At 42.2% G+C, this 13,466-nt stretch overlaps 1 protein-coding gene across 6 annotated transcripts in view; it reads right to left on the minus strand.

The window, feature by feature from the left end:
* Positions 1–13,466, minus strand: part of LOC107274768 (hemicentin-2) — a 156,655-nt gene that overhangs the window by 91,437 nt on the left and 51,752 nt on the right. The gene's annotated exons all lie outside the window — the stretch shown is intronic.

The raw sequence follows: 13,466 nt of genomic DNA on the forward strand, positions 1-13,466 counted from the left end.
CCCCTTCTCATTCTCACTTGCATCCTCTCCAAGAACATCGAATTCGTGTAAGGGTACAACCGTACAACCCCTTTCTGTCCTTGTACCTTGTACCACCCTTTCCTCGAGTTACCCAACTCTTGTTTCCTTTCTATTTCCCCAACTTTTCGATACGACGTATCACACCTTGCTTCCCTTAGTTTTGGTAGGAACTACCCTTCGAAAAGTTCACACCCGCTAAGAAAAGTAACTCGTTGATTTGTCCACGTACGTGATATCGTGGTATCGCTGTACCTACTCTCTATATAGTCACCACTCCCGACGTACGTAACGTATAGTACGTACAGTATAGTACGTATCTACCATGGAATGTGCATGGTACATGATAAGATACATGTACCCGGGAGATTTCGTACTAGAAGTAATACTGGCGGTACTCGCCTTGAGCACGTTTACCTTTTAAACCACACCGAGAAATCAGAAACATTCGCCAGGATTCAACGGAAAACGTAATCGTAAATATCGCAGAGTAGGTACCTACGTTACCGACGGCGCTTTTGAAATTTTCTCTAGGAAGCACTGTCCTCGTGAAAAATGCCATAGTTCTTCCTGCTGCTACGTATATACGTCTACCCCTTTAATGCAAGTAGCTAAAATAATGGCGAACGCATAATTAGGGATGGTTGGCTAGCGGTTGGTAGCTGTGGTTTTAATAAAATGAGCAAGTACCTATGTACATAGACCGGTAGGTAGAATTTGTAATATGACGATATAGTGACGCTGGTCACGTGCGGCCTTATTCCCTGCAGGTAGGTTAGGTACGGGTACCTAACCCTGCGTAGCATAAAATATTTATGTAACAACGTTGAACCAGTTACGTCACCCCCTGGATAATCAATTTGTTCAATTCGTTAATGGATCATCAGGGTTCCATAAACTTACTTAGGTATTGGAACGAGGTTAATGGTCCTGACGTAAGGCTGCTTCCAGTGAACGACAAGCAGAGACGAGCGGAATTTAAATTCTTCAGAATTTACAAAGGAGGGGGGAGAGGGGGGAGAGGGAGTTGGTGGGCCTGGCTGTACTACCAAAGAGGGTAGCGATTCAGGGGATAGAATGGAAGTAGAGATGCTGAGAGGTCGGACCAATATCTGCATATCGCTGTCGATAGACACTGGTTCGCATACTGAGGTGCCTCATGTAATATTCCTGAATCGAGTTCCCTGTCGCCGAAGACTCACCCCTGTTATTAAGGGCTGAGGAATCGCAAAGGAACCGCAAGCTACGGGAGTGCGCAATTCGAGGGGGCAGCAAATACCCTTAACGGTTCTCGCACTTAGTTCTTATAATTTTTCTTTTACGGGGGAAAACGGAAGGAACATTTTTTTATTCCTTCCCCGCACAAGATCCAGGTACAATCTTGAACTTTTGAATATTACAAGTGAAATCGTGATAAGAAATGATAACTTTGGTGCTTTGAGCTTTTGTTATTACGTGCGATGGAAGTAAGACGTCTTTTTGTTCTTTTAACTGGATATACGCAACCCCTTGTACTCTGTTGAGGTACATAACGCGTTAACGAGCTCGAATGAAACAACTGGTGCTCGTTGACGATTGATGTTCAATTAAAAAAAAAATGTTAAAGTTAGTCATATATTAAAGAAAAAGATATCTATATGACGCTGTGACTGCTTTACTTTTTCAGTGGATAAAAGTGACAAGAATAAATGACACCTATGGCTCTTGCGGGCCATCAAGGATATACCTGGGTTGAAACGTTTGTCAGAGGGCGAGCTAGAGAAATTCAATCCTAGGAATATTTCGAACTGACGCGTGAAGAATGCCCTCGATTCTTCAAAGAGAACCGGAAGAAAGCGAATGGACGCGGAGTCTGTCAGAGATCTGAGAGCTCAGCTTCTTGTATCTGAGGCGTAGAAAACATGCGCGTAAAAGCGGCCTCGGTCGACCGGAGAAACGTACGTGTGAGAGCCAATACGTGTGTACCACCAGTGCAAAGAGTTTGAGACCGGATGGTGCATTGATCCAAGAAGAGGTACATATCAGCAGCGCGACAGAAGGAGAAAGAAAGAAAGAAAGGGAGAAGTCAAAGTAAGCGGGATCGAGAAGGACAGGTGGATGGAAGTAGAAAGACAAAGTAAAGGTTAGGTACAAGAAGTACGATAAGTAAGGGTTGAACATGGGTATAGGATGTATAAGAGGAAGAGGATGAAAAAGCCGGGGGTCTTTCTTCCCATACGGTGGCAGAAAACTGTTGGGGTAAGGGGGTTGAGATGCTTCGAAGCTGACGACGATCCCTCACGAAGTCTTCACGTGTGATACCGTATGTCGATATTAGGGGGTGGTGTGAACTTTATAACTATAAGGAAGTTAGAAGGGGGGGTCGCCTTTCCAATAACAAAGCTGTTCCAAGGGGGCGGCCCCTTCCACTTGGAAGATGCGCCATCTACCTTCCGGGGATCAAGTTGACCTAACGCAGGTGGATGAGCTTCTATACACCCTTAGTCGATCCCGATCCCTTTTACACGCGAGGACTGCGCAAGGTTAACCCAATATAAGGATCGTTTACTCCGCGTCTCATCAGCATCCTCCGTGGACACCCGCAGCTCCGTACGTCATTCGTAATCACGCGTGGTAAAAGCCCACTTATATCGCGATAACAATGAAACAACCTCTTTACGTGATCAACTGTATTACACGAAAAAAAAAAAAAATGCGAAAGCTTATTCGACGATAAAATTTAAAAATTTATCATTTCAAGGGAGCATCCCTTTTATGCGCTATATGCTATGCACACACTATACAATAATACCGTTACGTATGTATAGGTTAGAGATCGATACCTATAAAATGCCGTTGGAAATATTGAACTAGTTTCATTTTATGTAACATACAATATAGAGTATATACAGTGACAATAATAATAGCAAAGCTGATACGTTCTTTTGAAAAATAAAATTGAGCTGATAATCACGTACAGGCATAAAAAATGTCATTAAATCGCAAATGTCAAAACGTGCAAAGGAGAAGCCAACAAATACGCGGGAAGTTTGAAATTCTGCAATGCCAATCTCCTTCGAGCGAAATTCGCGGCGCGCATTGCGACTTCAAACTATTACTGTCTATCATACGCGGTGCACATTGTAAGCTGATAGGATGTCGGGCATATATATATTGATAAAATCCCCAAGTGCGAGAGGGCGGAAATAGGTGGCGGATAAGGATGAAGGAAGACGTTGAGAACGGAAGTGAGACTGTATCCATCTTGTGACGCAATTATAACTTGTAGTTTGTAGTACTTTAGTTCGTGGGTGGGTTTTGGCTATAACTGCGTGCAGCTTTGGGTTACTTAGTATACCTATATATGTGTGGTATATATTACATATACCTATGTAGACGTTGGTAGAGATAGGAGGAGGGTAGGTGTATTTAGGGGTGGTAAGAATGTTTCCTCCTACCAGCCCGAAGAGGAGGACGACCCTACCCCATTCGGCAGAACTTACAATCAGTTCGGATTTCGAGAGCATCTGCATCTGTCGGATGAGATCTTATCTCTGGCGACTGAGCAAAATTTTGGAGCTCGACCCAATGCAAGTGTGTAACTTTCGCGAATTTCGCATTACGTATTTATTCGCGTAACAATAAGTAGGCAGGGACCGACTCAACCCGATGACGTCACGTTGTAGTAAGCACATTGAGACACTGTAATTACGGTACGTTCGGCTCATACTTTGAACTCAGGTTCAAGTAGGAAACCGGGAGCCGTTAGTGCACTTAACCAACACCTCGATGCATTGTTATCTCGAAGAGCGAATGACGGCATTCTCAGGCTTCTCTTTAAAGCTTTTCCCGCAATTAGCGATTGTCTAAAGGGAAGTAATTAAAGTTTGAAGCGAGTCGAGACTCGAGAAAATTTCGAAAAATAGTTCCGGAGGCTTTGTTAAAAAATTTTTCATTTCAACCCCCTGAAAAGCGTGTATACCCTGTATACGCGGTATGTGACCTACTGCACAAATGCATAGGTCTCCCCTTTTAGCGAGACTCTGAAAAACATTTAGCTGATATAATTAGCAACGTTATAATATGCTGCAGTTATTATTTAATTAGTTATAAATACAACGGCAAATCCATTATGAAAATTCTAAAAACTCATGCTATGCGTGTCTTGTATAACAACTTTGACTATCCCCCCCCTCATCCGTCCCCAATAAATTATTTTGTAAAATCAAAATTTTATATTTAACTCGATTCTCTGCATTCACGTCGTTCCCAGAGCCGATGGCATTCCCGTGTCTATTCGGATTTTCGCCATTTATTGCAGTACATCATATCAATGTCATTCAATGGTATTCGTAGTACATAGACATCGCCTCGAAGTAAAGCCCTTCAGGGGTTGTCGTATATGAAAACGATGATAGATAGCACTTCCGTCTTACCGTGCGTGAACAAACGAGACTAGAATTCTAATAATGATCGATGAGATGCACTTGTAGGGCATCGAGTAAGCGCATCACGCAAGAGGGGATTGAGTCGTCGCGTTTATATCGACGGAAACGACACGTAAAGGGAAGCTGACTGTAAAGGATTTGAGGAAGTCCAATCGATCTTGGAAAAATCGAGCCGGTACAACGATACAGGCCGTACATGAGGATAACTCGGTGGAAAAGAAAATGGCAAAGCGGGCCCCGTACGGATCTGACACCCTTCATATATTTTACGTAGAGTACTACGCCACTCTCGACGACAAGCACGAGATTCGTTGTATAAGGATGAAGCACACCCCCCTTGTTAAGCGTTGCGAATTTTTTCCGGTAAATCTGCCAGACCGAGAAGGGGTGGAAAGAGGGTGAGATTTATCATCGGGGGTAAAAAGACGACAAAAAACAACCCCTGTGGCTCGTGTCTCTTCTCCTCCTTGTATACTGGAACTCAACTTCCATCCTTGGTCTTACCAACCCCCTCCGGCCCCTCCCTCACGGTCACTTCGCAGCTTAAGGTCGAACGCGAATCGCGATTCGGTAATGAGCGTATATAACGTGGGCATATGAGAATTCGATTGTTAATTAAGAAATATTAAATTATCGCTCGTGCAAAAGATACAAAGGTCAAAGGGTGTGTGCTTTAAGACTGACGTATCTCGATACGAATTTTCGTCACTTTATAAAATCTCAGATACCCGGGTACGTCGAAATACGCAGCATCCCTCGTACGTCAAGTGCGGCAGTGTTTTCGTAAATAAAAAAAAGTCCTCCATGCACTCGTATTAGTATAACCCTGCGAGCTGGTAGTCTGCGGCTTGGCCAGCGTAATTTCCGCGTTATTACTGAAACAACCTGAAACAACTCTCGTTAAAACTGCCCCACCGCAAGCAAGCGGTACGCGAAGGGAACTACAGCAAGAGTAAAAAGGGGGACAGGGAGGGCTTCAAGGCAAACGCGAAGGATTTGGTTGGACGAGGAGGATTCCAAAATTAAAGCGAAGCCCCGCATCCAAAATTGTTGCAATTCTTGTTTTCAACAATTCAACCACCGGTAGACCCACTTACGAAATAAACAATTGTATATGTTATTCAAATACTGATATCTTATTTTCTTATCATTATCACTGACACGGTATATCCTCTCAATTTTTTTCTCTATTTCCCCTACCTTGGATATGGCCGATTTAAGTCGAGAATTCGCGAAAATCCAAAACGACGAGAGAAACTTTTCGCGGCTCCGGAACCAGCTGATCCCGCATCGACGTCAGTAACGAATTAATGAAAACGTTCCGTGTCCGCCCCGAGGAATATATCACGTCATTTTCGAATAAAAAATTCATCACGACTCAAGCAATCTATTACCCCAATCAATAATAAAAACGATTGTCTAACCGCGTGACTATATTAATTTAAATATCCCATGTATAACCCATTTCTATATAAACACAATAAAAATCCGCTGACACTTTGACTCTGCTCGTCACTCTTATACACGTGGACACATGCACTTTGCCAGAGTCCATGAGCATGCATATTTTATTTCCATATCGAGACGACTAAAACAGCCAAATCCTGACACAGAACATCGTCAAGCACATCGTGACAGTCGAAGCTTCAAAACATGTAAAATCCATAAAATTCCTAATAGTAATAACCGAAAGTATCGTCACGTGATTTTGGAGTATCAGAGCACACGGTATAGGATTACCCAGTAAATGGTAGAACCAAGCATATTTTCAATACGATGTCAGAGCGGCAACGGACCGTTAAGGAAATTCCGATATCGCACTGCGGTTTAACGTCGAGTCGCGACGGCAAGTGGATTTCGAGGCAATGTACTAATTCGATTGCAAGAGAGCAGAAGACACTGACAAGCATCCCCAACGATCGATACTCAGTTATCTAATACATTGAGACTCGAAGAATCATGGCAACGACAATGAACAGCATAAGGGGCGATTTTCATGAAATCACTCAAGCGAAAAAAAAAGGTAAAGAAACCATATACCATAAAGGGAAGCATAAGGCTCAAAGCTCAGCCGCAAAATTTCCGCATGCAAAAGTTAGTCGCTCGTTGAGAGGAAGGAGGAGGACGAGTTAGAACGCTCAAATGCTTAAGGGACGTTCACATTTTTTTGTTGCCTACTTTCACGTACAGTATATGCGCTTTATGTATGCGCACTTGAATGCCACGTCGTTTTTTCCAACCCCCTTCCGTCCTTTCATCCCTCTGTCCCCATAACCCAACCGGAAGGATACCCATAGAAGAATCCAGGATTACGACCCTCCTTGCTGCGTCTACTTGAGGTGCGGCTAAAGTCTCCATCTAAAATTGCTTCAAAAACCACCACCAATAAGAACATCCCCTCTACCCTTGAACCAATTACCTTCCTACCTACCCTATTTTGATACCATTTTTCCTTCCCTACACACTTCTCTCCTTTCATCCTTTTATTATTTCCTTTAACCTTCTCTTCCGTTAGCCGGAGCTCAATCAGCCCCCTCCGCTCCCAACCCGCTAACCAACCTTAGCTAGAAATTATTCTCTCGTTCAATTTTAACCGCGGGATAAGGGATAAGTACCAAATTTCTCTTCCGTCGTGGTCTTCTTCTTTTTTTTTCTCGTAAACGACCATCCCCTTTTTCTATTTCCGTAAACCTGCCAATTAAATGCCAAAGCCGAGAATGTCGATGTTCCTTCTTTCATCCTCTCGTTCGTTTCTTCTTTGGCTTTATGGATTAGCCGTATACAGGGGAGCGGAACAAAAAAGCCAATGACGTATACATGTTGCTTCGTGCAACGATGCATGCGTATTTGCCTGTGCATATGTATATAAGTATTACGTTTCACAGACGGCTTGCACGTTTCGTACGGTAAAGCATTACGTTACCGTTTTGCGTGATATCGAATTAATATAAATTGAATATCGGTTTCTACCAGACCGAATCGATTGGCCGCGTGGAGAATGATGGATAGGCGATCGCGTTTGCTGTAGTAACGCGAGGCTGCATAAACTGGTCAAGCCTGAGCTATTCGCGACTTTGATGTCGAAATCGACGATGCGATTTCTACCGATGCAGCACGGTACGCGACCATAGCAACAATAACGAGCGAGACGATCCTCGCTTATAGATACAGTGCCTACAGTGGTAAAGGGCAAAGAATCGCTGGGAAACAAAAGAGAGAAAAATCCGTGCAGATGATAAATCGCATAGCGATGAAGAGAAACGGTGAAACCAGCGAAAAGCCGACAATCGCCCGGATCGCATTATAGAATAGGAATAAAAGGAAGTGTAAGAAAAAAAAGAAAAAAAAAAAAAAAAAAAAAAAAAAAAAAAAAAAAAAAAAAAAAAAAAAAAAAAAAAAAAAAAAAAAAAGGCGAATAATGAAAAAGTAGAGAAGAGGCTTTCAGAAGCTCGGAATAAATTGGTATCGCGACCTTTCATCGCGCATCTGAAAATTCCGCTTCTGCCGAGTATATCTTCCTTCGGGTGCAGTCGGACAAAAGGGTAGCGTAGAATCGACTGAAGCAAGCCGCGTCGTCCATCAACTAGCAACAGTACGTTATGTCAAAGACGGAAACGTAAAAATGAGATGGGAGCGAGAGAGAGAGAGAGAATGAATGAACATCTTTATTGGGCGCTCTGGGATACATATCCTCCAAGAGCACCGGTTCCTGGTATACAGTAACGTCATTTCTTGCAATAATTTATAGGTAGAAGCTTAGAGTGATTTTAAATATAGATTTAAAGTTTGCAAAATAATTGCTCTTAAAAAGCTATAACTGAGAGCTGATTTCCTTATTTAGGGGATACAGGTAGGACCTCTATATAAAAGAGTTGATGGTTGAGACAGATCTTACTCCACTGGGTAGGAAGTTACAAAGAGGGATTGCTCAGAGATTTTCGAAAAGATTTTTTATAGATTTCTAATCTACGTTCTGGTATGAGAATATCATTCAATTTGGTTCGCGGATTTTTTTATTATATCTGAGACGTAAGAGGCAACGCTGAAAAGATAGCTGGGGCGTAGACCCTAAGATATACCGTTGCCGTGGTATCACTTTTAGCCACTTTAATTTTTATAGTAGGAAGCGACGTGTTCCCATACTTTAACATTGGATATGAAGCGAATTGCTGAGTTAGGAGAGAAAGAAAGAAAGATAGCTCACAAAGAAAGATAATGATATTATTATATTTTTCCTTAAATCGAAAGCATCGGGTAAAAAAATTTTGGTCTCCGTGCCTGTTACACTCGACGACCATGTCGAACTTTAAGAGTAGTGGCAGCTGCTCGCAAACGTTTTCGCGTTGAAAAAAAAAAAAGGGCATTAAGCGACAGAGAAACATTTATTGCAGTATAACGCATCGGTGTTCGGCAGCGAGTTGCGCATGTGGCGAAATAATTGTTTCGAACCAATGTAACCCGTAGTGCGGAATCTGCCGGCCCGACCCGTCCCCCCTCCCGCCCCTCCTTCGCCCGATTTCATTCGGCTGCATCCCTCCATTCGGGTTCGGACTCTCATCCCCTGTTCCCTACGCTGGTTCCTGTCCTCGATCCATCACCTATAACAGCTTTGCTCGTGGCGGAGAGAGAGAGAGAGAGAGAGAGAGAGAGAGAGAGAGAGAGAGAGAGAGAGAGAGAGCACGACGCGGACAAAAAATAAATTGCTGTTACGCCTCGTTGAAAAGTTGAAAATAATAAATTGTCTCCATTAGGGCGCGGTTGGGTCGTCGAACTCTTCCCTGTACGTGTCACCCCTTCAGCTTTTCTTTCCCAATTATGAGTTTACTCAGTGAGAACAGGACTGGCGCTCGTGATCGAGGTAAATTCTCAAAGGAGTTTTAGGTATTGAAAAAAAAAAAAGGACACGAGGCAAAGTCGAGTAGGAAATGGAAAACAAAAAATGTAGAACCACGAAAAGGTGAGAGGATAGCTGATAAAAGATACTTCGGGTGTATTGAAAAAATCTTGAAAAATAAGATACGGGTAAAATGCAAATAACGTATTTTATATCGAGAAGACAAAAACTGTCTACTTGCTATGTATATACAGATATTATACTATATAGCTCTGCACGAATATATTTGGTGTATCCTGCAATATCCTATCTATATGCGTGAACAATATGCACGAGTAGGAAGAAGAAACTCCGCAATTTTCTTTACTAGATTCAAGAATCTATTGTACTCTATTTTTAGATGCCAGAATGTACATCCAATGTGTCTATACTAGCGTAATCTAAACCTGAGCGAAAAGAACGCGAAACCTTTTACCTTAGGTCCCAATTCAGATTGCAGGGATAGTACGAAAGGGGGGTGAGACGTAGCACTGTTGGACTCTGGAGGTGAGAGAGGGTGGAGGGTGGCTTTGCTTTTATCTAATAAACCTTAAAAGCAAATGCTTCCTGTAGTCTGTACCTATAGACAAAACAAAGATAAGTGTATTAAAGGGATTTCGTTTGCTAGTGAAGACTGCAAAGTAGGTACAGTCGAGTTGTATCAGCGTTAAAGGTACTTGAGTATTTCATTTGTAAAATACACTAGTGCTATAGGAATAATATTCGCACTGGTCACGTATAAAAAAAATATTAGACACTTGACATCCCGTGTTCGGAATTTTGATAAAAACTCTGCAATCGCTCTCTACAAGAATGCATAATGACTCTATGACACTTGCGTTACCCAGTGGCGTAACTCTATATTACGTTTCACTATATTCCACGTATGGCAAGGTAATAAAATAAAATTTAATTATAAATTTATTTCGCAACTGGGTAAAATCTCCTAACCTTTTTTCCGGTGAAATCGAATTACCGCAGCTTTCTTAATACTTTCGTACGTTTGATTGTTGTTAGTAGACAAACCCCTTTAACGCGTACGTTAACCCTGTACCAACGGAAGGTACTCGACGTGGCGCAGGAGCACTTTGCCAATGAAATTACCAAAAATACGCAGGGCCGTACCTTCCGCAACATGAGCCTCGTACTTAATAAGTTTTTACTACGAGTTACCCGACGAGGGCGAATATTCCCATTTCGCTCGAAATAGGCGAGAATACCAGCTGCCTCGTCCCCCACGTCCGAAAGGAACATTTCGGCAGGCTTAATGGAAGCCCGCAGGTATAGGTGAGTCTTCTCTGTGCTCTGCGTTGTACGATGACAGGGGTTCTATATACCCTAGGGAAATGTCAGGGGTATCGCAGTGATTCGAGTGAACGACGGAAAACGCAACCGCACAGGTCACTAGACTCGTTTCGACCGAGAGTGCAATGTCAGCCGTGGCAATTGCACATAAAGTTACTGGGGCGCGCAAAGCGAAGTGAACCAATAGAGGGAGAAAGAGGAAGAGGAAAAAAAAGGCTGAAGAGAGAGATGATTAAAGTGGGGATGACAAGAGACAGTCGGGTTCGTTGTAGAATCGTGAAAGAATATAGATAGCAATGTCGAGAGGAGCGGAGAACAAATTATTGCATGGAATTTTTCTATTTCCTATATATGATTTTTTTTCATCTCTTTTTCTCTTCACGTCCGATATATTCCAACTATAATCGCTACCACTTTGGAAAGGCGGCACAAAAGGTTCTACCAATTTTTTTTTTTTTTTTTTTTTTTTTTTTCATTCTCGCGATTGTCACGCTCAAGAGGAGCGTTCACACTGTGCGCTCATTCACAATGACGATCGCACAATGGCTGTTCGCTCATCCGAAATTCGTATCTTTATACTTCATCTGAATTCCTACGTCAATTGTAGAAAAGTGACTCGTCCTCTTTCGTAGGTGGGGAAAAAAATCATTTTCACCAAACGAATTGAATTCCGGCCGATTAACCCGTTAACCCTCGTCCTTTTACAAACCCCCACCCCCTCCCAGCTCACTGTCACAGAGCCTTTAGTATGGATCGATATACTAGAAGCTGAGATATTCCTGCCTGTAACTGATAGGTCCTTCCATTCGTTTTTCTCACCCTGTCCTTTAGTAATGGATCTCGTAGTTTTCTGTGCTCGTATATGTACTTTCCAAAGGAACACCCTCTTAGTCTATTGATCTAGAAATATCTGCGTTTCATAACGCGAGGGGAGATAACCGCAGATTTTAGAATTTTCTTATCCTTTTAAAATTGACGACTTGTGTCCTGAAGGAGTAGAAGTTCAAATTTTTACCGTCTAATGTTCAAAAATAATATCCGTACACGGAACTTAAATTTTTACGTGATCGTTAATCGAATTTCAGGTTATGAGAGAAAACGAACTATGAGGGAAAATTTTCTTAAAAATTTACGTTCACCACCAACTGTATATACAGAAGAAATTCTACGATCAACACCTTCTTTTGCTATGTTCCACGAAAGTAGGTATAAAAAGCAGACAAGTCACGAGGTAATCAAGACCCCAACGACGTAGTAGCGCCGTAGACGTACACGAATAAAGGAATTGCACTGTCAAGAAAAGTTCGGTTCTGCTTTTACTCGAGAGTTATTTTTCGAAAGGACTCTTATTTTTCGTAAATAAAGAAAATCCCCCAAAGAAGTCTATTGCTCTGTATATCCTCCACGTCACGTGCTGTACGTTTCAGCTTCTCCACGCTTGTTACTAAACGAGGAAAGGACAACTCCGACAGTCGAGATAAAACAAACGGAAACCGCCGAACTAATCAGACTGAGGCGATTCCAGGTATTCCCGGAGGTTGCCGTCTCACCGAACAGGATAATTTAAACTTTCTCACGATAGTATCCATCGGCACCCATGCGCAGTGATTCCGACTAAACAGAATGGCATGGAAGTATAAAATTCAAATATTAGCAGAGAATGATAACACAGTCTGTGGTTACTAAATTGGCGCTGAAGGTATTAAAGGATGATACTGCAGCCGGATAGTTAGGATAATTAAAAGTTTTAATCCAAAGATTTTCATTGAAATTAATACTGAAGATGATTAATAATATTACAGGCAGCTTACCGATATCCATCTACAAAATTTCATTATCCTACGTATCTAGCCGATTGCTTTATTAATCTTGCATTGTCTACCTGTAATGGACATTTCGAACGAATTCCAACGGCGCTCCGACGTTACTGATCCTATTGAATTTTCAGCAGGTTGTCCAATTTCGATCCGATCTAGACACGAACGTCCAACCGAATCAATTCGGGCGCGAATTCAAATGATAAAACAATAATCCACCAATCGCATAGATCAAAGTATCAAGTCAAGTAGATTCGCAGCTAAAAGTCAACGGACCTACTGATTGAATTATACAATACCGTTTCTTCGATCGATCCTCGCTGAAATTTTTTAATGAAAAAAAAAAGACTATTCCGACACCGTATAAAACGACGTCGTTAAAATTATTTTAATGAAACCCCATGCATAATGCATTCGCCGACGTTGCTGACTCTTCAAGAGATACTAATATATCTAGATGATAGGAACGTAAATCCTTAACGACATAGTGACAGTAAACGCTTTAGCACACGAGCCCATTACAATCCATGGTGATTATGCGTCTTATGAGAATTCAATGCAATAAATTTTACGTATTAATAGCTTGACACCCATGAAATTCTTAACGACTCCGTTACCGGCTTATATCACTTGACTCTAAGCAAATCGATATAATAAACGAATTCTGCATATAAGCAGGATTCAAAAAAAAAGTACCTGGTCTTTGACTCACTTTTTTTTTTTAACCACAGTACATTACGGAAATGACTCCGAGGCATTTTACAGGGATCAGTACGTTTCCGCGGATATTTTGCGGCCTTGTTGGACGAAATGACGGTGTGGGCGACTCCCTCCGCAAGGGAGGACGAGGAATCGGCTATGGCGACGGCGAACACAGCAGGGCTGTTTTTAAAGCGCGGCCTCAAATTGTGATGCATGAGTGGCTTAAAAGGCCATAGCTATTACCGTCCGCTGTGCATGGGGAAAATTTGGATATTCGTCACTGCCAACTGCCGCGCGTTTTCTCTCACCCACCCCCAGCCCCCC

The sequence above is a fragment of the Cephus cinctus genome, unplaced genomic scaffold, assembly GCF_000341935.2.
Source record: "Cephus cinctus unplaced genomic scaffold, Ccin1 Ccin1_scaffold0101, whole genome shotgun sequence".
Taxonomy (NCBI): Eukaryota; Metazoa; Arthropoda; class Insecta; order Hymenoptera; family Cephidae; genus Cephus; species Cephus cinctus.